At 48.6% G+C, this 24,589-nt stretch overlaps 1 long non-coding RNA gene across 1 annotated transcript; it reads left to right on the plus strand.

Annotated features, from left to right (window-relative positions):
• Positions 1-19,669: 19,669 nt before the first annotated feature.
• LOC130706487 (uncharacterized) lies at positions 19,670-24,037 on the plus strand. The gene is made up of 3 exons (XR_009006712.1): positions 19,670-19,799; positions 20,603-21,114; positions 22,097-24,037. It is a non-coding gene; the product is annotated as an uncharacterized LOC130706487 (long non-coding RNA).
• Positions 24,038-24,589: the final 552 nt, after the last annotated feature.

A 24,589-nucleotide genomic window follows, 5' to 3' on the forward strand; every position in this document is an offset into this window, starting at 1 on the left:
CCACAACACTGCTTTTGTGTAAGGTGTATAGGGGACATCACAAGACACAATACTGATTAATTTGCTAAATCTGTGCTTTCTGGGGTGTTCCATGGAACACTAGTTCCACAGAGCTTAAGTAAGTACGTGCTCAAGCAAAGTAAGTGCTCATCCGTTATTCCGTTGAGAAATTCTAGGTAAAGCCAAGCCAACCAGTTTCCGTCACTGAAAGATACCACCTTGAAGGCTATAAGAGAATCATGTGCGGCTGCAGTATGTCCCCAAATCTTTTGATCCCAGGACTGCACTCTGCTCATGGATCATTTCCCAGAGATCAGTGTTCCTCAGAGAACGCTTTGGGGGAAAAGTAAGTTTAAAAACAAGGAATCCAGACTGTGAGCACATAGGCAAAGAAGACTGTTCTGAGTTGGATGGTGTAGCAAAAGCCATCACGTCCCGCCCGCCCCCACTTGGCACTTAACATATCGGCGCCCATGGCCTTGACTTCCGATTGCCAGCACTGCATATCTGCCTGAGAGCTTTCTGGCTACTGGAGCCCACTGTGCCCATGAAGGCAGCAGGCTGGAATTCCTAGAAATCTAGCGACCCCCCTCCCCCAGAGCAGCTGTCAAGCCATGACTGACAGCCCAGCTCCTCCACCCTCGGCGTGCTCGGTTCCTCGGGCGGTTCCTTTCCATTCCTGCCTCATTTCCCAGCTCCCCTGCTGGTTTCTCCAGCGATCTCCTTGCAAATAAAGTATTTGCACTCAAATCCGGGTCCAGGCTCTGTCATCCTCACTGCCCCCCCATCTGCACCAGACACACACGCCTCTCAAGTCTCTCCCTGCCTCAATTTCCCCATTTGTTTTTCCATGGCTTGGGGACTCAGTCTGGCCGGGCGGAAAAGGACTCCAGGCAAGGAGTCATGGGAAAGGAGGAGAGGGGTCTCTCAGGCACATAAATCACTCCGCAGCTGAGAGGCCTGGCGTTCCCAAGCCTGGAAGGTAATTCCCAGGGCTGAGAATAACTTGGCAAGCAACCCCCAAGTCAGGGCGGGACTCAGGGCCAAGCTTCTGGGTCGCTTTTCTCCATTTTTACTGTGGGTGTAACCTTGATCCCTCTGCAGAGGTAAACAACGGGGTCTGAATTATTTGGTTTGGAAAAGGAAGAGGCCCCAGGGAGGTAAACGCCGCAGTAATAAATGCAGAGGAGAGACAGCTGTGCACAGCACGCCCGCTTCCCCTCCCCTAGCGCAAACCTGGGGCATCTCTAAAGGCGAAAAGGCATCACTCTTCTCTCCCTCTAGCATGGGCCAGAGTTGCTGAAGCCACAAATCACCAAGAAAAGTGCAGAAGAAAGTTCGCCATTTCTTGGAATGGAAATAATAATAAATAATAATAATCTGTTCCGTGTATTTAGCCAAGACATTTTCTCCAAGGAGCTTTGCACTCAAATTTATTGTAAGTCCCCAGGGTCTGAATTTTTTTAATTAAAAACTTTTACTAGGAAAACATACCAAAAAAAAAAAAAGAAAAGAAAAAAAATTATCCCCAGAAGTGAGTTATGTGGAGGTGATCACCAACCTGCATTTCTTCAGCGTTTGTCTTTTTATTCTTCTCCGTGTGGCTGGTTTTACCCTAACGGTCCTGCAGTGTTGATTGTCCATCGCATAAAAAATTAAGCATAAGTGCCTATACCGGATGCCCTGGAAGAGGGAGGGGAAAGGCGTGGAAATACACTGACCATTTCCTACGTTCCAGGCACATCCGACATACATTATATTCTTAATTCTCATTACAACCCCAGGACCTAGCATTTAAGCGATTGCTATACGCCTGCTAAGGGCTTTCAATGAGTTACCCCATTAAATCCTCACAAAGTCCTCTGGTGTGATTCTTTTAGTGTCCCCATATTTCAGATGAGGACAACTGAGGCTTAGAGAAGGTAAAACATGAGGAAAAACACGCACATGGAAACAGGAGGAAAGCAGATCTGCCTGGTTCCGGGGCACTAGTTTTCCCTCGGGGGGCGAGGTGGGGGACAGAGTTTGGCATCGTGCCTCAGGCTCTGCTGGAAGCTCTGTCGAGCCAAGGCTTGCAGTGCAGGTGAGTTATTAGGGATGCGCTCCCAGGAGAAAGCAGTAAGGGCCGGCAGAGCAGAACGGGAAAGTGGAGGAAGCCAGGGAAGCATGCCAACTCCAAGCCCCAGCCTCAGCCTGATCCCATGGGAGGACTCCGGGAGACAACTTACACCCCAGAGTTTGTCCTGCCTCCAGGGAATGGAGCTGGGGTGGTGGTGGTTATTCCACACCAGTCACTGGCTGATGGGTGCCCCAGGGTGGAGGGGGAAACGGGGACAGGAAACTTCTAGGCGCTTCCAGCTCTCCCTACCTCTGGGGAGGTCCCAGAGTCTAAGGGCAACCCTCTGAAAGCCCCGGCTGTTGGCAGCAGAGCCCCCTGGAGCTGGGGGCTGGTCCCTCAGGCCTGGCAAAAGGGATGGGAGCGAATCTGGGTGGGGCACCAGCAATGCGCGCCGTGCTTGGTGACTTCATTAAACAAGGAGCACCCGGACAGCCAGGACGTTCACATTCTTGGGCAGGAGACCCTCCTCCTGCCCCATATATGTGGCTGGGTGAAGAGCTTTGGGAGGGTACCGTGACGTCCTGGGCGTAATTGTCAATAGCCTGCCCCACCCACCCCAAGACGCAGACCACCCGGCCAAGGCTGAGGGCATGAGGCATGGGCTGTCGGCCCAAGTTAGCCAACTCGTTACTGGAGAACGACCCATCAGATGTCCTCACTAAGGACTGGGGCTCGGAGGTGGCAGATCCTGCCAGGTCCTCTAGACTCCTGGCCTCGGCTTAACTGATAAATAGACCCGAGAGCATGTGGCAGCCAGGAGCCAGGGGGCAAAGTCCCCGCGGGGCAGGCTGGGGCAGCCTCTGAGAGCACGCATGTCACTGCAGTGGCATGGGTTCCAGCCCCGGGTCCGAGGAGCCCAGCTGCACTTTGATCCCTGTGCCTTGACACTGACGGTGGTGGCCTGACAAAGGAGCCTGCTTTGCTGGTGGCAACCCTAGGGCCCTGCCTGAGGCAGACAGCCAAGAGCCCGAGTCACAGGTGTCCAACCAGAAAGCAGACAGATATGGCTGCTGCCGGGCCACGGCAGTGGCAGAGCACAGGGTAGGGGTCCACAACCCCTGCCACCAGGGCTTTGGGCCTGGGGCTGCCCTGTGCCTCTCCCCGAGGCAGCCCAGGACACGCCGAGCTCAGATGCAAGGGCTCACACACACTCACACACACACACACTCACACACACACAATCACATACACACACACACAATCATGTACACTCACACACCCACACAATCATACACACTCACACATATGTATTTACACACTCACACACATAATCACACACACACACACACATACAATCACTCTCACCCACCTCTCACACCTAGCCTGTCAAAGTACCAAAAAACCCATATCAAGGCACACATTCTGTGTTTTCTATTTATACATGTTGGTATTTGTCAATTTACTTCAACCAATGGAATAAAGCTTCTATTGTGGGACGTTTAGGTTTCCACTGCTTTGCTGTGGCAAACAAACAATGTTGAGTGAATAAAAGTAAGTTTCAGTAGGATACGTACAGGACGCTACCACCTTTGTAAAATTTAAAAACATTCGAAACAATGGTGTATGTAGTTTAGGGATACATACATACATAGTACACGTCTAAAAAGTGCAGAAGATGACACGCCAGCCCCTGAGGGGAAGGAAGCAGGGAGGGAAGGAGAGATGGGGTTTTCGCTGTACATGACCCTTGAACAACACAGGGGTACAGGCACTGACCCTTCTCACAGTCGAAAATCCGAGTATAATTTATAGTCTGCCCTCCGTATCTGCAATCCCTCTGTATCCACGGCTCCACATCTGCGGATTCAACCAACAAGGATGTTGTAGTACTATAGTATTTACTATTGAAAAAAAATCCACGTACAAGTGGACCCACGCAGTTCAAATCCATGTTGTTCAAGGGTCAACTGTATTTGGGAATTTGTATTTTTTAATATATGAAAGAGAGAAACGAAGGAATTGTGGCAAAATATTAAATTTGTCTAACCTCTGTGGCAGGTTTAGGGGTGTTTCATATTACTTCCCATAATTTTTTGTGTTGGAATGTTTCTTATTTTTAAATAATGTTTTAATAATTTTTAAAAGTTCACCTAAAACTGAATATCAACATTCGCTATGACTCAGCAATTCTACTCTTAAGTATATACTCAGTGCAATGTGTCCATACGCTCATCAAGACATGCACAAAGAACATTCACCCCAGCACAGTCTTACCATCCCTGCTTGGAAAACAAGCCCAATGCATTGTCATGGTCTGTTTCTTTTTTTTTTTTTTTTTGTCCAGCTTTATCGAGATATACTTGACAAATAAAATTTTATATATTTAAAGAGTACAACGTGGTGATTCGATATACATATACTTTGTGAAATGATTATCCAATCGGGTTAATTAACACATCCATCACCTCACACAGTTTTCTATTTTGCATGTGTGGTGAGAACGCTTAAAATCTACTCTCTTAACAAATTTCAAGTATACAATACAGTATTATTAGTGTAGAGACAGCATGCTGTACATTCAATCTCCAGAACTTATTCATCTCATAACTAAAGGCTTGTACCCTTTGACCAGCATCTCCCCATTTTCCCCACCCCCTCACCCCCAGTAACCACCATTCTCTGTTTCTATGAATTCAACTTTTTTCTTAACTATTTCACATATAAACGAGATCATCCAGTATTTGTCTTTTTCTGTCTGACTTATTTCACTCAGTAAACATAGTGTCCTCCAGGTTCATCCACGTTGTTGCAAATGGCAGGATTTCCTTCTTTCTCATGACTGAATAACATTCGTGTGTGTGTGTGTGACACACACACACACACACATATATAAGTATAGCTACCCCTGCTCTCTTTTGGTTTCTATTTGCATGGAATATCTTTTTCCATCCCTTCACTTTTAGCCTATGTGTGTGTTCTTAAAGTTGAATGGGTCTCTTGTAGGCAGCATATAGTTGAGTGTTATTTTTTTATCTATTCAGCCACTCTATGTCTTTTGATTAGAGAAATTAATCCATTTACACTTGAAATAATTATTGGTAGGTAAGGACCTCCTAATGCCATCTTCTTAATTGTTTTCTGGTTGTTTTACAGTCCCTTTGTTCCTTTCTTCCCCTCTTACTATCTTCCTTTGTGAATTTGATACCTTTCTGTAGTGGTATGCTTTCATTCCCTTCTTTTTACCTTTTGTGTATCTACTGTAGGTCTTTGCTTTGCAGTTACCATGGGGATTAAATAAAACATCTTACAGTTATAAAAGGCTATTGGAAGCTGATAACAACTTAACTCTGATTGCATACAAAAACTCTGCCCTTTTACTCTCCTCCCACATTTTTTGTTTTTGATGTCACACTTTACATCTGTTTATGTGGTGTATCCATTAACAAATTGTAGCCGAAGTTATTTTTAATACTTCTGTCCTTTAACTTTTATAGTTCAATGATTAGCACACCACCATATTACAATATTAGAGTACTCTGAATTTTACTATATGCTTATTTTTACCAGTGTATTTTATATTTTCATGTGTTTTCATGTTACTAATTAGCATCCTTTCATTTCAGCTTGAATAACTCCTTTCAGCATCTCTTGTAAGTCAGGTCTAGTGGTGATGAACTTCCTCAGCTTTTTTTTTTTTTTTAAAGGATTTTCTTATTTATTTATTTATTTATTTTTGGCTGTGTTGGGTCTTCGGTTCGTGCGAGGGCTTTCTCCAGTTGCGGCAAGCGGGGGCCACTCTTCATCGCGGTGCGGGGACCGCTCTTCATCGCGGTGCGGGGACCGCTCTTCATCGCGGTGCGCGGGCCTTTCTCTATCGCGGCCCCTCCCGTCGCGGGGCACAGGCTCCAGACGCGCAGGCTCAGCAATTGTGGCTCACGGGCCCAGCTGCTCCGTGGCATGTGGGATCTTCCCAGACCAGGGCTCGAACCCGTGTCCCCTGCATTAGCAGGCAGATTCTCAACCACTGCGCCACCAGGGAAGCCCCCCTCAGCTTTTGTTTGTCTAAGAAAATCTGTATCTTTCCTTCATTTCTGAAGGAGAGCTTTGCTGGGTAAAGTTTTCTTGGTTGGCAGTTTTTTTTCTTTCAGCACTTTGAATATATCACCCCATTCTATCCTGGCCTGCAAGGTTTCTCCTAAGAAATATGGCTAATAGCCTTACGGGGGTTCCCTTGAATGTGATACCTTCTGATCTCTGGCTGCTCTTCTCCAGCTCCTCCCTGCCCCTTAGTAATGCAACTCACCTCACGTTCTGGATGAGGCAAAAATGAAGTGAGTTTCTGGGACAGCATCCCACACTGCCAGGGAAGCCAGGCATTCACTCACATGTTCTCACTTCCTCTGTAGAAGAAAGCATGGGCCGAGGGGGTCTTTCTTGGTACTGATATGTGCCACCTTGGGAGAGGGGTGATTCAAGTAAAATGAAACTGTTCCTTTTACCCTCTTCAATGCCTCTAATCTCAGAAACTTTTGCTCCAACAGTGTGCTGACTCCAAGACTTCCACAAAGGCAGTGTCATCTGTGAGAGAATGTCAAAATCTGTGTTCTTTGAGTGGGGGGAATGGTAGAAAACTCCCATTCTACTATCTTGATGATATCACTCTCTAGGGTCTATTTCTTGATCCAGGTGTGGTTACATGGGTGTGCTTCGTTTGTGACAATCCATCAAATGTATACTTAGGATTTGTGCACTTTTCATCATTATCTTACATTTGAATAAAATCTACGTTCATTTTGTTTCCAATAGTGAAAGTTAAGGCACATTCAACATAATGCTCTATGCCCGAGCTATCACATGAAGGTCATTTTCGGCCATTAATTTCTCAGCTCAAATTCATCTATTGATCACCACTGTTGTAACACACTCAATGTCAGACATGAAATTATCGACCTGGAATAGCTCCTAAGTTGCTGCAGTAATAGGAGGTGGGTAGTGCAGGGGCTCTATTAATGGTATTTCACAGGAATTATCATTGTATCTTTGCATCCCTCCAATGAAGTGTCCATTTTTCGTTCAGACCCCATCAGAAAAGGACTCATTTCATCCCCAAAGGAAATTAAACTATCTCTCCCTGCTCTAGAGCAGTGGACTGATCACACTTGGGAACCAAGTGCTCAGGTTAGAGGAGGGGGTGCTGGGCAGCTAAAGGAAAAAGCTGATCTATCCAGTCCTCAAGAGAACACACTTTCTTAGACATCAGCCACAAATGCCTGGTCTAGAGCGGCCTTTGAACATGGGCTGAAGCAAGTGAGCAAGCCTGGCCTACACAGCCTTTCAAGGTAGCGATGGCACTTACACAGCACATGTGCCCCCAATCTCCCTGCCAAGCCACTGGCAGACATCACTAATCAATCAAGGCCCTCAGAGATGGGACAAGGTGTCATAGTCCTTCTCAGTGTCTCTCTGGGAAACCTGGAAGAAGAAGATCTAGCAAAGAGACTTCCCTGGGTTGTGTGTGTGGAGGGGGGTAGGGACTATAGTAATGAAGATCATTACTAAGAAGAGCAGTTGGGACTACACAGCACAATGCACTGTTGATTACTCTGAATTTGATGTATGCAGTTATTCCTCTGTTAATTGAAATATATATACTTCGTATTTCAGAGGGCAAACTGTCTTCTTTCTGTGGGCCTAACGTAAAGTACCCCTTTGGACTCTTGTTATATCTGCATAGTAGACAATGGGTGGAACCTACACTATCAATCAGTCGTACCCTTCCACCATAGTGGGGACAAGCCAGGAGGGGAAGAAGCTGGAAACTTCTCCTGTTTCATAATTGTGTACAAGCTAGACCAGGGCAGGACCCCAAGACCAACTGACTCCTTAAAGGTAAAAGTGATGCCTTTCCTGCGTAGAAAACGTGCCCAAAGGAACAGGTTACCAGTGGGCAGGGCTGCCATGTTGCACTTGGGGACATCGTTCACGTCGTATTTTTATGAGATCTGCTTTCCCTAAAGCTGTGTGCCATGGCGGCTCTGCCCAGAAGTGACTGAGTCAAGGTCCAATGGTAAAGGCTGCCCACGACCCACAACCTGGGAAAAGCCATCTCAGGCCAGGATCAATCTGCCCAGCGATGAATAAAGCACAGCTATGTCTTCTGTTCAGCTGTCGTCCCCCATGTGTCCAGCTCCCCAGACAGGGAAGGACGGCTCCAGGGAGGAGGCAAGCCCCCCCCCTCCTTCTGCAACCTCAACAGATTCTGAAGCTTGACTGCGGGCAGAGGGGGGAGTTGCTGACGAGCCTGCAGACAGCCCTCTATTATCACTTCCCCACCCCAGGAGGACTGACCGCCACACACAGGCACAGCGTCGCTCCCGGGCCAGCTGCTGATGTACGGCGTGGCTCACATCCAACCATCAAAATGGCTTTTTCTTCATGGCTGAAGTGGCACACTGAGTCTTCCTCTCCTAGGGGAGGTGAAATGGTGACTCAGTCGCTGTTAACCCCGCGTTTAACCCGTCTGTGCTCCTGACACGCGGAGCCAGACCGTCTCTATTCATCGCAGTGTCGCCTGTTCCCTGAGGTGACCGCCTCCACTTAGCCCTCCATTCGTCCCGCGGCTCCTTGGGGACACCCCATCCCTTCCCTCACCCCCGCCTCCCTGCCGCAGAACCAGACCTGAAAAAAAAAAACCCTCCAAGGACTTTGCAAGTTTCCATTCCGTTTCATTCCCCGATTCTAGACCTAGCTCCTTTGGGCGTTTGCAGATAGCATGAATCCCACGTCTTGGACCTCCCTCTGGGCTGAGTATCAAAAAAGTGAGCAAGTTGCTGATGAAAGGGGGCAGAGGGCTGCTTCTCTCTAGCAGCTGGGCGCCACGTATTCTGCCCTGGGGGCAGGATCAAACTTCACAGAACTGAGCATCCTTCTTAACGTCCCATTCGACCTCTCACCAGGAAAGGTTCAAAGAGGTGATAGGCACGACCTGTGCGAGGGGGTCACACCTGGAGCTGGCTACCAGACGGAGAGCCTTTAGCATCTCACCAATACATTTGGGCTTCGAGTTGTACTAATTGGGAACCATTGAAAGTTCTTAAAGAGGGGAGTTGATAAGCAGAGTGATATTTTAAGAAGATATGCAGGAGAAAAGCCTGGGGATAGAGGGCGTGTTAGGGATTCTGCAAGAGCCCAGCCCAGGAGAAAGGAGAGGACGATCTGGCCCACAGGAAAAGTCTTGGAAGCTCCAACAGGTAGGGGCGAGCTGCAAGGCTGAGCAAGCAAAGAAGCCGAGGCAGCAGTCCCCTCTTGCAGCCCACCCAGAATGGAAGGTAGATGTGTGGAAGCGATGCGGCCTTAGAGAACATCCAAGCCAGCCACCTTGTCTTACCGGCGAGGAAACTGCGACCAGAGGAAGTGACTCTGTTAAGTGCTGGGTCTGGGCCAGTCACGATGCAAGTACTTCATGATCTCTCCCCAAGAACCCAATGAGCCATCTTTCTGCGATCAGGAAACTTGGCACAGAGAGGTTCACAGATTTGCCCCGGGCCAGGGCTAGAAGCCAGCCTGCACTTCACTCCACACCGTGCCACCTCTCCGAAGGAAAAGGGCCTGATCTTCTAGAAACCAGCAGTGGCCTTGGTTTTAGATCAAAGGGCAATAGTGGGAGAGACAGCCAAACGCACAGCACGCACCCAGAGTGGAGAATGTAAAGGGGGCCCCAGACGCTGGAACATGGGGGCAACTACAAATTGAAAGTCTGAAAAGAACAGCAGCAAGATGAGTCACCAGAAAACCAGAAAGCTAAGTTCAGCTGTGAACTCCTACAGTGAGGATCGGAGCCCCTGCCCGCAGCCAAAAGCCCTTGTGAGAACTGGCCCGCACTCAGAGGGGCAGGAACATCAGAAGAGGGGTGGGGGTGGGGAAAAGGGGCGGGGATGGGGTGGGGTGATGCTCGTGCACATGATGTACTGAGGGTGGGCTCTCCAGAGAAACTTGTACAGGAGTGAGGGAAGCAGGGCAACCAGCGAAACAGAGATATGGGCTTAGTTGAGGGCGAGGGCAATTAACTGTCCCGGTTTGGCCAGGAAGGAGGGTTTCCCGGGATGTGGACTTCCAGACCGAAAATTGAGAGTCCCAAGAAAACTGGGACAGATTGGGGACCGTACTTCGCCCGGATCCCACAGGGAGCTCAGGTACAGGAAAGTCACCACAGAGTTGTCCCCTCCCCTTAAAGCAAAGAGTCCAGGCTTTTGTACTGGTCATTGGCTGTGCCTCTCCCTGACCCCTGGGTAGGGGGTAACCTCCCAGGTACTGCTGGGGAAAAGGGATCCCATTGACTGAGAGCAGTTCTTCGAGAAGGAGGCAGGTGTGAGCTGATGACAGCCAACACTGACCCCGGCTGATGGGCAGGTGCACCAGCCAGGTAGAGGGGATCCGGACGAGGCAACGACAGTGTCTGCTACATGAAGAACGTGGCCTGTGGGGCGGGGGGGTGGGGGGGGGCTTCTGGGGGCAGGTTTGAGGGTAGGTTGGTTCAATCCCTTACCTCCCACAGGACCCAGTGGCATTGTTGGAGGCTTTCACCAAGGCCTGTTTGATACAGGTGACAAGACTGCAGATGAAACTTGTGATTCACAACAGCACTCCAGCCATAATTCAGTGTAGCTGAGTTTTGAGAAAACTCACCTGTCATTTTGTTTTTTCAAACTGCAAGGGTTCCTTGGGACTCCTTAGCAGTGTATCAAGTTTGATGAAACTTATTAGTTAACACTTTTAAAAATACAGTTATTGTGGAATGAATAGAGATGTGAAATGCTACATATTCCTAAGGTTCATGTGAGGTTTTTCCGGGAATTTGCTCAACAAGCATTTATGGAGCACCTACTATGCACGAGCTGGCTCAGTGCTGCATGCTGCGGGGAGGAGATGAATAGCACAAGGTCCCCACCCTCAGGGAGTTCACAATCCCGATACAAAAACACATAAATCCCAGTGAAAGTGCTGAGGAACTATAGAGTATGGGGCATCAACTGTACCCAGGGCAGGACATTGGGTGTAAGGGGTCTTGAAGGTTTCCCTGAGAGATGATCTTTAGAGATGAAGAATTTGTCAGCTTGAAGCAGACACTGTATACATCTTCCCAATAGCTGTTCTCCACTTTTTCCTGAGTTGTGCTTGGAAAAAAAGGTCATCTGGAATAAAATCTACATTTCCCAGAGCCCTTTGCAGCTAGACCTGGCCATGTGACTAAGTTTGTTGGTCAATGGGATTAAGGTGCCCTGTGTGGCTTCCAGGAGGTGTCCTTAAATGCAAAAGCCATGCCTTCTTCATCTCTCCCCCCTTCCTGTTGGTTGCTGGACTGCAGAGGTAATGGCTGGCACTTTTGCAGCCATCTTGAACCATGAAGTGCACCCATGTGCTAAAGAGGGTAGATCAAAAAGATGGAAGAATCCTGAGTCTCTCACAACTTTGTGAAACTAACTGAACAGCCTTGGGCTGTGTAACTCCAGCTTCACTGACAGAAATCTACTTCTACTGTGTTAAAGCCACTGTTATTTTGGGTTTTCTATCACTCATTGCCAAACCTAATCCTAACAGGTAAAGTGAGGGTAGAGCAATTCTATTCCAGATGCACAGGCTGTGAATTGCCATGACCCTGGCTTTGGCTTGTGTGGGTTATTTTACTGTCCCTTCCAATTTCCCATCAGCACTTCTGCGTTTTCTCTCTCTTAGCCCCTGCGATGGGTGCCAGGGTATACTGACCAGAGCCCTTTTCAGGAAGGAAGGACTTGGTGCCCCAGCTGATGGAAGTGGTGTCAGCAAATAGCCTTTGACTGTCAGCCTTCTGGGGGCGGGTGTCTCACCTAAGGTCGTGCTTCTTCCCAATGTAGCCTCCATCAATGACTGATCAGTGCGGGGATAGGGAGGCCTGGCCATCTCAGCCCAACTGAGGACCCCTCCGAAGGGCCATCCCTTAGCTCCAGAGCTCCCTGGGGCATCAGCTGAGGCTGTTTGGGGGCCTGCATTGCACATCAACTTCTCCTTCTGCCCACTCCTGCTTTCTTCACTTCCCTTCCACAGGGGTCGATCTCAACGGTCTTCCTTAGTTTTATTGTCCTATACTTTAAACTCCACCTCAGAGTCTGCTTCCTAAGCTTCCTAGACCCAAGCTGCAACAACCCTGATTTCTTGGCCCCTGGCCTCTGTCCCAGTCCTTCAGCCTCTCCTTCCCCACCCCAACTCTTCATAGCAATTTAGGGCCAGTGACACCAACGCCTAACACTGTGTGCATTTAGCACCTAATGCAATTAGCACTTAATATGAGCTTCCTATGATGCTAATGGAAGCCTCTCAGCTGAGCTGAGTTAGCATTCCCTCTGGCCTTCTCCAAGTGGCCCACAGGGAGGCAACTGGAGTAAACTGAGCCCTGAGTGAAAATCAGGAGACCTGGGTTCCCTTCCCCCTTTGCCTCCAGCGTGCTGCGTGACCTCAGACCAGCCACTCAACTTCTCTGAGCTTCAAATGCTTAACCCAGAAAGCAGAAACCACAATTTTGACTTTAGAGGGCATTTTGGTCACTAAACCAGGGGTTGGCAAACTATGGCTTGTGGGCCGAATCTGGCCTGTCGCCTGTTTTTTTTTTTTTTAATACATTTATTTATTTTCTTTATTTATTTTTGGCTGCGTTGGGTCTTCGTTGCTGCGCAGGCTTTCTCAAGTTACGGCAAGCGGGGGCCACTCCCTGTTGTGGTGCACGGGCCTCTCATCGCGGTGGCCTCTCTTGTTGCGGAGCATGGGCTCCGGGCACGCAGGCTTCAGTAGTTGTAGCACGCGGGCTCAGTAGTTGTGGCTTGCAGGCTCCAGAGCGCAGGCCCAGCAACCGTGGTGCACGGACCTAGTTGCTCCGCAACATGTGGGATCCTCCTGGACCAGGGCTCGAACCCACGTCACCTGCATTGGCAGACGGACGCGCAACAGCTGCGCCACCAGGGAAGCCCTATCACCTGTTTTTATAAATAAAATTTTATTGGAACACAACCATGCCCATCTGTTTCAATGTTAATGATGGCTGCTTTTATGCTACAATGGTAGAGTTTAGTAGTTGCGATGGAGATTGTATGGCCTGCAAAACCTAAAATTTACTATCTGGTCCTTTGTAGAAAAAGTTGGCTGCTCCCTGGTCTAAATGAATTAAGGTGCTATTGTATCTCTTGCCTCAAGAGTTATGAGTGGACTGGAATCTGCCCATATTATTCAATATTTATTGAGCACCTACTAAGTGCAAGGCCCCATTGTAGACACTGGGACAGCAGTAGTGAACAAACCAGTTGCAGCCCCTGCTCTCCCAGAGCCTACATTCCAGTGGAGGAGCTAGACAGTAAACAAACAAACCAATAAATATCTGTCAAGAGGCCATAAGTGCTATGGAGAAAATTAAAGCAGGGCGTGCGAAAGAGGGATAGAGGTAAGGCAGGCCTGAGATTTTAAGTCAAATGGTTGAGGAAGGCTCTCTGATGGGGTAGTATTGGAGCAGAGACCTGAGGGAAGCAAGAGAGTGAGCCATGTAGGTATCTGAGGTAAAAGCATTCCAAGCAGAAGGAACAGTCCAGTGCAAAGGACCTGAGGCAGGAACACAGCTGGTTTGTTCAAGATGCATAAGGATCCTAGTGTGTACATGCACCCCAGTGTTCATTGCAGCACTATTCACAATAGCCAGGACATGGAAGCAACCTAAATGTCCATCGACAGATGAATGGATAAAGAAGATGTGGCACATATATACAATGGAATATTACTCAGCCATAAAAAAAAGAACAAAATAATGCCATTTGCAGCAACGTGGATGAACCTAGAGATTGTCATACTGAGCAAAGTAAGTCAAAGACAAACATCATGATATTGCTTATATGTGAAATCTAAAAAAAATGGTACAAATGAACTTATTTACAAAACAGAAATAGAGTCACAGATGTAAAAAACAAACTTATGGTTATCAGGCAGGAAAGGTGGGGGAAGGGATAAATTGGGAGATTGGGATTGACATACACACACTACTATATATAAAATAGCTAACTAAGAAGGACCTACTGTATAGCACAGGGAACTCTACTCAATACTCTGTAATGACGTATATGGGAAAAGAATCTAATAAAGAGTGGATATATGTATATGTATAACTGAATCACTTTGCTATACACCTGAAACTCACACAACATTGGAAATCAACTAGACTCCAATAAAATTTTTGTTTTGTTTTGTTTTGTTTTGCTTAGGTTGCCTTTTTAATCATTATCTCCTCAGAAAAGATGATTCTAAAGATTATGACTGGATAAAGAAGATGTGGCACATATATACAATGGAATATTACTCAGCCATAAAAAAACCAAAATTGAGTTATTTGTAGTGAGGTGGATGGACCTAGAGTCTGCCATACAGAGTGAAGTAAGTCAGAAAGAGAAAAACAAATACCGTATGCTAACACATATATATGGAATCTAAGAAAAAAAAAATGGTCATGAAGAACCTAGGGGCAAGACGGGAATAAAGACACAGACCTACTAGAGAATGGACTTGAGGACACGGGGAGGGGGAAGGGGAAGCTGGGATGAAGTGAGAGAGTGGCATGGACATATATACACTACCAAACGTAAAATAGATAGCTAGTGGGAAGCAGCCGCATAGCACAGGGAGATCAGCTCGGTGCTTTGTGACCACCTAGAGGGGTGGGATAGGGAGGGTCGGAGAGAGATGCAAGAGGGAGGAGATATGGGAGCATATGTATATGTATAGCTGATTCACTTTGTTATAAAGCAGAAACTAACACACCATTGTAAAGCAATTATACTCCAATAAAGATGTTAAAAAATAAAAAAAATTTAAAAATAAAGATTATGACTAAATCTCACAACATAATAAAGAATACTTTTGCATTCTTTATAAAATCTTATTTCCAAAGTTAGCAAATTACCTAGAAAATCAAGCTTTAATCAAGATTTATGTTCTGAGACTTTGGAAGAAGGACTTTCTTTTAAACACAAATATTTAAAAGGAAAGAAGTGCATCCTTTTTTAAGATTCTTGAATATTTTCATCAAATGATGTGTTTCTTTTTAAAAATTAAGCTTTCTTCAAAAGAATCTTCACTTTCATTTTGTAACTTAGAAATTCCAAATAAGCACAACAATAGAATCATACAACGAACTCCCACTTATCCATCAGCCAATACCACATTTTTATCATATAACCAATTTCATTTATGCTTTTTCCTGCCTCCTCCCCCCGATTTCCAATAAAAATTAAAAAAAAAAAAAGATCCCAGTGTGGCTGGAACAGAAAGGATGAGGGGGCGACAAAGAAGAGGTGAGACCAAGGCGGTCACAGGGGGTCACATCCCAGAGGGCCTTGCAGGGCATTGTAAGGACTCCTCTAGTTCTTACTCTGAGAGAGAGGTAGTGTCACAAGAGGGCTCTGAGCAGGGGAGGGACATGTGTGACTCAGGTTTAAGGCTCTGTGTGGCAAACAGACTGTAGAGGTCACAGGGAGCAGCAGGGAGGCCAGTAACAATCCGAGTGACAGATGAGGGTGTCTCGGACCAGGGAGGTGGAAGCAGAGGTAGGGAGAAGTGGTCAGATTTGGGCTGTTTTGAGCGAGATGTAGAGCCAATATGCGAGCATGCTTGTTCCATGAATGTGGCTTGAGGTGGAATTACCCACTTCTGCCCTTTCCCCTGCTCTTCCTTAAATGGGGATATTGTGTCCTCAAGTCATTTTTAGGATGCCTGGCATGGTAGGAATTTACTGACCCTGGAAGCCCACCTTGTCAGAAATTATCTATGTGAGCATCAGCCATGAGGGTGTAGGTCTGTCCTCACCAAAGGGGATTTCAGCGGTTAGTGACGGTGCAGAAGTTCCTCCTGGTGCCCCCTCCTTTTTTACTCACAGCAAAGTTCCTGTGGGGTTCAGAGCTGGTTCGGGAGCAAACAGGCAGACCGAGGGATCCTTTTTTTTTTTTTTTAAAGATTGCTTTTATTAATTAATTAACTAATTTTATATATTTATTTTTTTATGGCTGTGTTGGGTCTTCGTTTCTGTGCGAGGGCTTTCTCTAGTTGCGGCAAGTGGGGGCCACTCTTCATCGCGGTGTGCGGGCCTCTCACTATCACGGCCTCTCCTGCTGCGGAGCACAGGCTCCAGACGCGCAGGCTCAGCAATTGTGGCTCATGGACCTAGCCGCTCCGTGGCATGTGGGATCTTCCCAGACCGGGGCTCGAACCCGTGTCCCCTGCATCGGCAGGCAGACTCTCAACCACTGCGCCACCAGGGAAGCCCAGGGATCCTTTTTTTAAAAAAAAATTTATTTGGCCGCGCCGGGTCTTAGTTGTGGCACACGGGATCTTCGTTGCAGCATACGGGATCCTTTAGCTGCGGCATGTGAGATCTTTAGTTGTAGCATGTGGGCTCTCAGTTGAGGCATGCATGCGGGATCTAGTTCCCCGACCAGGGATCGAACCCAGGCCCCCTGCATTGGGAGCGTGGAGTCTTAACCACTGGACCCCCAGGGAAGTCCCAAGGGATCCTTAAATCTAAGTCAAACATGTCCTTCCTCTGTTCAGAGCCCTCCTGTGACCCCCTGGGTCAGAAGGTAGGGTCTATGTCCTCTCCTTTTGAACCTGCACTGACCTCAGTGACTCGCCGTAGCCCAGAGAATGGAGCAGAAGTGACATTGCATGACATCCAAGGGCAGGTCAGAAAAGTCCATGTGGCTTCCACCTGGCTCTCAGAACGCTCACTCTGGGGGATGCCGACTGCCGTGCAAGAAGTCCAACCGCCCTGAGACTGCTATGCCGGAGGGTCCTCACGGAGGTGCCCATTCCCACAGTGTCAGCTGAGCTCCAGGCTGACATCCCGAGTCAATGCCAGCCCTGTGGGTGCATCATTTTGGATGTCCAGCCCGGTCCAGCCTTCAGCTGACTCCCAACTGGCATCTGAATGTAACAGCATGAGAGACTCCAAGTGAGAACTGCTCAGCCAAGCCCTTCCTGATTTCCCGGCCTAGAGAACCATGAGCAAAGAAGAGCTGTAAAGTTTCAGGATAAATGGTTGCCCAACAGTAATGATTGAAACACCATTGATTTTGGAGCCCTGCCACCAAGGATCTGTAGGTAGACTAGGACCGGTCACAGGATGTCCCCAACACACGTGTACAGGGGTAGACGTCACAAGGGCAGCACCCTGCCACTGTGGGCTCTTCTCCTCCAGGTTAATCCCCATTGAACACCCAGGGTGACGGGCCCTTTGGCGTTCTGTACGCCAAGGGATAGTAAGCATTGCTTGGGTTTTGTTCCTTCCCTCAGTCAGCTCTTCTACACGGGTGGTGGCATGGGAGGGATGGGTCCCAAACCCCAGAGAATCGCCCCTACGGGCTAAGCAGTGTCTGATGCAAAACAGAGAGTGGCAGGCCATGGAGTCCAACGAGAGAGAGATTTATGCCTCTTACTCTCCATCTGCAAAGCAAAACAAAAATAGCTGAAATGCCGGTTTTCTGCTTTATCGGCTCTGTGAATAAGCATATAAATTTCTATGACATTTCTGGAGGCTTGCTGAAGGGGAAAAAAGCCATCCCCCAGGACGCGGCCAGCAGCAGCGGCAGCATATGGTTTGCTGAGAGCAGAGGCAGAGTGCATTGTGTGTCTGTGAGCACTGAAAAAGGTGACTTTGCGGGTAATTTCAGACTCAAGGCAGTGTTTGCACCTTTTTAAAATTTTTTTTCCTCTTTTTCATTATAAAAAGTCTTGCCTAAGCCCAGGCAGTTGTCATGGCCAATCAGTCCTTGGCGGGGAAGCGGGATTATGCTGGGCCGTGGTTAAGCGCAGGGAGGCAGGTCTGAGCCCCAGCTCCTTGGGGCTCCAGGTGGCCCAGGATATCATGCTCGGCTCCTGGAAGAGGGGGACAGCATCCTATTAAGAAGCTCACATAAGAGAAAAGGGGAGGCAGTCTGCAGGACATGTGGAAAGACCCAAAGAGCTGAAGAACAGAACAGGAGTCTGGCTTTTTGTCTCACTCCAGCGATTCCTTTCTCCAGTGAGGACTCAGGCAGGAAGTTCAGTGAAGATGTCTCCAACCCCCGCGGGTGGGAACCAGCACTGACATCCAGTCACCATCAGCCTGGCAGGGAGACCGGTCCCACAGCTCCTGCCAGGAGCCAGAAAGGGCACCGCCTGTGTGCAGTTCCATGGGGTTAGGGAAGCCCAACAAACTATTCAGCTCATTCTGTACTTAAATTCCACACTTAGCTTGATTCTTATGGCTCAAGCCAAACAAGGGACTTGTCCCCTTTTATGTTGTAATTATGCTGTTCCCTGATGTACATTAATACATTGGTTTCTTATCAGTCGTTTACACTTTAGTATAAATGAATGTATTAGAAACTATCCTAAAAGTACATTGCATGGAAAGGAGGGAGAAAGAGAACATGAGGACACTGCATGGAGGGAGGAAGTTATGGCAAAGGATAGGCAGAGAGTTTCGAGGAAGGAATAGAAAAGGAAAAGGTATCCCACAGAAAAACCTAGCTTTCATCACAGTTTTACTCAGGACCCCATCCTGTTGAAGGGAGAAAATGGCTAGAAATCCTCAGAAAAAGGGGTAGTGCAAACAGAAGCAGTGTGTCAGGTGTAAACAAACGAGCTGCCCTCTCTCCCTCTTCTCCAGGAACACCAGCCAACAGTAAGAGAGTAGGTTTCATCCTGCTCCAGCCTCGGTGCCCCCCCACCCCTGCAGTCACCTAGACCCAGTGTTCGATATATTTGCAGGACGAAGTGAATACATTTGCAGAATAAAGTGAAAACTTCTTACCTTGGCATGCGATGCCCAGCACAATTTGGCTTTGACCTTTTTCCCACTCTTATCTCCTACAGCCTCTCCTCCCCTTCCCAGCTTTATCCATGTGCCCTGCTCCCCACGTTTCTTCTCGCCATTCCCTAAGTCTATTTTGTATTTCCTCCATCTCTCTCTTTGCCCAAACTATCTACTCTCCCTGGACTGCCCTTCCCATCCTCGCTGCCTGTCAAATTCCTACATTCTTCCAAAACCCAGATCAAATTACACCTCCTCAAAGATTTCCAAGATCTTCCCATAGTCTTCTTTCCTCCTCTCTGATCATTCCTTAGCAGGCTATTTAAAGTCCTCTTGTCATACTTTGCCTTGAGTCATAGTTCGGTTCCCCCCAAAAGCAGAGCCTGAGATTTGGATGCAGATCATTTATTTGAGAGATGATCCCAGGGACTACAGTGAAGGAGCAGGGAGAGTGAGATCAAAAAGAGGGAGGCCAATAAGAGGAGATTACCCCTTATGATGGTTCATTATATGTGCCAACTTGACTGAGCCATCAGGTACCCAGATATTTGGTCAAACATTATTCTGAGTATATCTCTGAGGGTGTGTCTGGGTGAGGTTGACATTTGAACCTGTGGACTGAGTAAAGCAGATTGCCCTCCCCTCTGTGGGCAGGCCTCATCCAATCAGTTGAAGGCCTGATAGAACAAAAAGTCTGAGTAAGTGGGAACTCCTCCTGCCTGTTTGAGCTGGGACATTGGTCTTTTCCTACCTTTGAACTTGAATTGAAATACTGGCTCTTTCTGGACCACCAGCCTGCCAGTTTTCAGACTGGAACTCACAATCTGAACTCTCCTGGGTCTGGCTTGCTGACAGAAGATCTTGGGACTTCTCAGCCTATATAATCACGTGAGTCAATTTCTTATAATAAATCTATCTCTCTGTCTATATTGAGAGAGCTATCTTACTGGTTCTGTTTCTCTGGAGAACCCTGACAAATACACCCCTGTAGGCAACTAGGGCTCAGTCCCCCTGGAGAACCTCTGGGAAAGTAAATGACAAAAGCCTCTGAATCAGCCCCTGCAGGGTGGATAGTTCCAGACACTCCAAGGGCTTCCTATCTTCGACATTCATTTCTCTGCCTTCAGGCTTTCTCTGGTGGCAGAAGTGTGCTCAGTCCCCACGGCAGGCAGCCTGGAATTGCTGGGAGGCAACACCCAAGGGACAACCCTCAAGCAATGGGATGGGGGCAAGAGTTGGTACAGAAGGACTGCAGCTTCCTGGCCCCTCTGTGGAGGGCAGCCTGGGGCATGTTCCTCGCAGTTTTCCAAAAGGTGCCCAGCAACACGGAGCCTGTCGCCCACCCACCCCTCAGTGTGCACTTCACTCGCTTTCCTCCCTTCCCTGGCTCACTTCCACACCCCCTCACTGTGCACCCTGGGATCTCTTCCCCAGCAAAGGACTTGCACCCATATCTCTGTCATGTCATGTGCCACGCACACTGTGCTCGGAGCTAGAGATTCAGAGCAGAGTAAGCCTTGGCGAGGTGCCCAGAGTCACAGAATAACGGTCCCAACCGTCGAGGAATCTGGAAAGTTGGCTCCCTCGGAAACGTGGCACTCCCTCTGGCAATGGGTATCAGCACTATGAACTCTGGGGACGTGCCAGAGGGGTGACATATCACTAAGCTGCTTTCTGAAAACACCTTCCAGGGCAGTCGACTGGCCAAGCAAGAAAGTCAAGGTCATCCAGCTCTGGTGATTCATCACACCTCATTGTGAATCCTGGAAACGGTTCACTCATTCCCTGATCCCACAAATATCTCCTGGGAAGAGCGCCACAAGCCCGGCAGACCCGGATTCCACATGTGGGCCACCCTCTCTCCCACCTGATCACCAAAGAGTGGCCCTCGGAACCAAGATCTGCCATCACTGAAGCCACGTGAAAGCACATGGCACAGGTCCCAAAGGCACGCCCACGAGATGTGTCCCCAAAGCATTTTTGAGAGATGATAGCCTCCTGGCAGTAAGGCAAACGTCTCCCAAGGTGTCCTTCTCAGAGACCACACTCAGGAAGAGGCAGTTCTGGAATGCTGGGTTTGAATACCAGCTCTCATTAGCTCGAATGATACCATTACTCACGTTAAACCAAAAAGATAGACAAACAAAAGATGGAGAGTAAATCATCCGTGGTCCCCCAGCAGACCCCAGAAAAAGCCAAACCGGTAAGCAAACTGTGGTGGGCTCTTTCTGCTCGGGTTCCCAGAACGATATCCTCTGCGAGGTGTGATGTGTCTCTGGGCTGATTTATATAGAAAACCAAACCTAGCCGAGGCCAACCCTCGATCCATCGGCCTGACTGGCCCTGAGTCCTCCTCACAGGCTTGGCTGGGCCGCTGAAGGACAACAGCACGCCTCAGCCTGACCTGCAAGGAGCTCTCTGAGCCGCTAGGTTTGGGGCAGGGACGCTTTACTGCCAACCTTGAAGTCAGTGCCAGGGAGGGTGTGTTCTAGGCTTTTCCATTTAGCTTGCCCTGGGCTAAATGCAATTACCACCAGGTGAGGCCCGATTCTCCCTTCCCTCCTTGCCCTGTCTGTTCCTTCTCCTGCATCCACATCCTCCAAAGGGGCTCCAGGGGACTCCAGGAAACTGGCCTTCTGAGCCCCCTCGCCTGAGTTGCAGGAAGAGGCTGGAAGGCGCAAGCCCGAAATCTCCTCCTGGCTTCTTCCCAGCAGCCCGGCGGGCGCCTCCCTGCACGATTTGGACCATTTGACTTTCTTCTTGTAGAATCCCGAATTGGTCTCCTTTTGTTTAATTCATCAGGAGCCGGTGGTGGGTGGAAGGTTCCCAGAAGGTCAAAGGAAGAGGGAAGGCGCATCAGGCCTTTCTGGGAGGGAAACATTTTCTAATCCAGGAAAGAAAAATCTTGCGTTTTAGGCAGTGATGAAAGGTGGGATATTCTGTGTCTCCCAGGATTGGGAAGGAGGGATGAGAGGACTTACGTTGTTTTTGAAACGCCACCCGGTGCAGAAAGGGGCAAGTCTGAAATTCGGCAGCAAGGTCAGAGGAGCCCAAGGCAGGCAGCCCTGTCTTGGAAATTCAGGTCTTCTCCAGGGTGGGGGAGGAAGGAGAAGAAAGGAGTGCAGGGTTTTTGGGTTTTTTTGAATTTTATTTTATTTTTATTTATTTATTTTTTTATACAGCAGGTTCTTACTAGTGAGAAGGTTCTTACTTAACAGCACTCGTGGAAGATGCGCTCCTGGGGCTGCCCAATGCTCAAAGCCACTGGTTCCTCCATGGGAAGGGAGGGCTCTTCCATGGGAGCCTTTCTTGGCCCTCTGAAGACTCCAACAGCATCTCCTGTGACCAGGCACGGTGCACCTCTTTGGGCGGACACTCCTGCTGCCCTCAGTGGCACCCGTCCCACACAGACATGTGCTAGTGGTCCCCTCACCCTCTGACAGAAGCCGTGACCTTAGTTTGGGTTCCCACAGCAGACTCAGGAACAAGGACCCTGATGCAAGGCATTTATTAGGGAGGGGACCCCAAGAGATATCCCAGGAAGGGGAGGGCAGCAAGTCCAGGTTGTGCTCTGAACAGGTCGCTGCTGCGGACAACTGGAGATGGTGTAGAACACACATCAGGGTGTCCCACCCAAGGGAAGGAAACTGGGGGCAGCGGGGGGCGGGGGGCTCATAACTCCCACCTGGTACAAGTTGAGCCCTGCTCCCAAGGGCCATTAGCTCCCTAGAACTTTGGGACCACCCAGCCAGGACCCAAGCATATTTCTAAGTGGAGAGAGTGCTTTCAGGTAGAACACTCTAGGCTTATAAGGGGTGAGTGCTAAGGGGTTATCTGGAAGGACCAAGGACACTGCTGCAGCCCTCTTAACTGAATCCCTCTTAGAGATGCATCTGGACCAAGCCAGCATCCCTAGCCAGGTTGGGCGCCCACTGCCTGTGATTCACCCACCACTGATGTGCACCCCACTGGGGTAGGAAGGTTGACATGTGTGGGACCCCAGTCCACAGCTCCCAGATCACGGGTGGGGTCAAGTATCGCGATCTCAAGGCTCTCCAAGTGGAGCGCTTACGTCATTCTTTCTAGGCTCTTGTTTAACGCCCTCCCTCCCCCCAGCCCTACCTGTACATCTTTACTGTCTTTTTTTTTTTGGCGGGGACTGGGGTTCCCAGCAAGAGACCAAAGAAATCTGCCAGCAGAACACCCAGTGCCCCCTCTTTTCCCCCTTTTATATCCTCCTCCGGGTTTGAAGTCCTTTAACTGGGTCTTTGATATTTCCTTTGAAAATATCTGCATTTTGGTCTCACATTGGAATCTCTTAGCTGTTGTCTTTGGCGCTCAAGGTGAAATGTGCAGTTTAATGTCCTAACTTGGTAGCTCAGCTCTGATGTCTCCATCCCACACCGGGCTCTGTGAAGTGGGAGGGAGCGCGCCCTCCTCCTCACCCCAGGCCCAACTCTGACCTGGCGGGCGCCAGAGCAGCCTGCTGGTGCCCCCTTTGGTAGAATTAAACCTTTCAGGAGAACCGCTTCTCTCCCGTCAACCTGCAAGCATTCTCTCCATCAGCCTCAGTCCAAGCTCAAAGGGGCCAACATCAAAGACTGTAGTGGATTGAATGGTGCTCTACCCTCCACAAAAGATGAGTCCATTCAGAACCTGTGAATGTGATCTTATTTGGAAAAAAGGTCTTTACAGACCTAATCAAGTTAAGGATCGCAAGATGAGATCATCCTGGATTAGGGTGGCCCCTAAATCCAATGACATGTGTCCTTAGGAAAGAAGGGCACAAGGACATATTGTAGAGCACAGGAAATTATAGCCATAATCTTGTAATAACTTTTAATGGAGTATAATCTGTAAAAAGACTGAATCACAGTGCTGTACATCTGAAACTAATATAATATTGTAAATCAACTGTACTTCAATAAAAAGAAAAAGAAAGGAAAGAGAAGGAGACACAACACACAGGGGAGAGAGTGACATAAAGACGGAGGCAGAGATTGGAGGGATGCGTCCACAAGCCAAGGAAAACCAAAGATCGCCAACAGTCACCGGAAGCTTGAAGAGAGGCCTGGAAGGGATTCTCCCTCAGAGCCTCCAGAAGGAACCAATCCTCCCAACTGGTGGATTTCAGACTTCCATCTTCCGGACCTGTGAGAAAATACATTTCTGTTGTTTTAAAGTACCCAGTTTGTGGCACTTTGTTATAGCAGCCCTGGCAAACCAATACAGGTGCGAATACCGAGTGTGACAGTTTGATGAGACAATAAAACTAAGGGGAGAGCTGGCCCAAGGCGACTGCCAAAAGGTAAGGTGGTCAATGGCAGAAGACAAGAATCCCTGATGTGGGCTCCCTTGAGGGTTAGGAGTTTGTGGACCCTCTTGTCAGCTTTCCCACTAATGGGGACCAGCTTTTGATTCAGGCACCCCTGCTTTCAAATCTGGACTGAGCCAAGTCCCAGCTGTGGGACTCAGCCCAGATTCTGAGCATAGCTTCCTAATCTGAAAAATGGGAATGCATTCCACTTCCCAGGGTTGGGAGGATTAAATGTAGCTAACACGGAGCCTGGTCCATAGGAGGCCCTCTCTGTGAGCTGCCTTAGATTGGATTCGTGACACAAAGGTTCAAGTGATTTATTTGGGAAGGGATCCCAGGATCTTGGGTAGGGAAGTACTAA

Source organism: Balaenoptera acutorostrata, chromosome X (assembly GCF_949987535.1).
Source record: "Balaenoptera acutorostrata chromosome X, mBalAcu1.1, whole genome shotgun sequence".
In the NCBI taxonomy this organism is placed as follows: Eukaryota; Metazoa; Chordata; class Mammalia; order Artiodactyla; family Balaenopteridae; genus Balaenoptera; species Balaenoptera acutorostrata.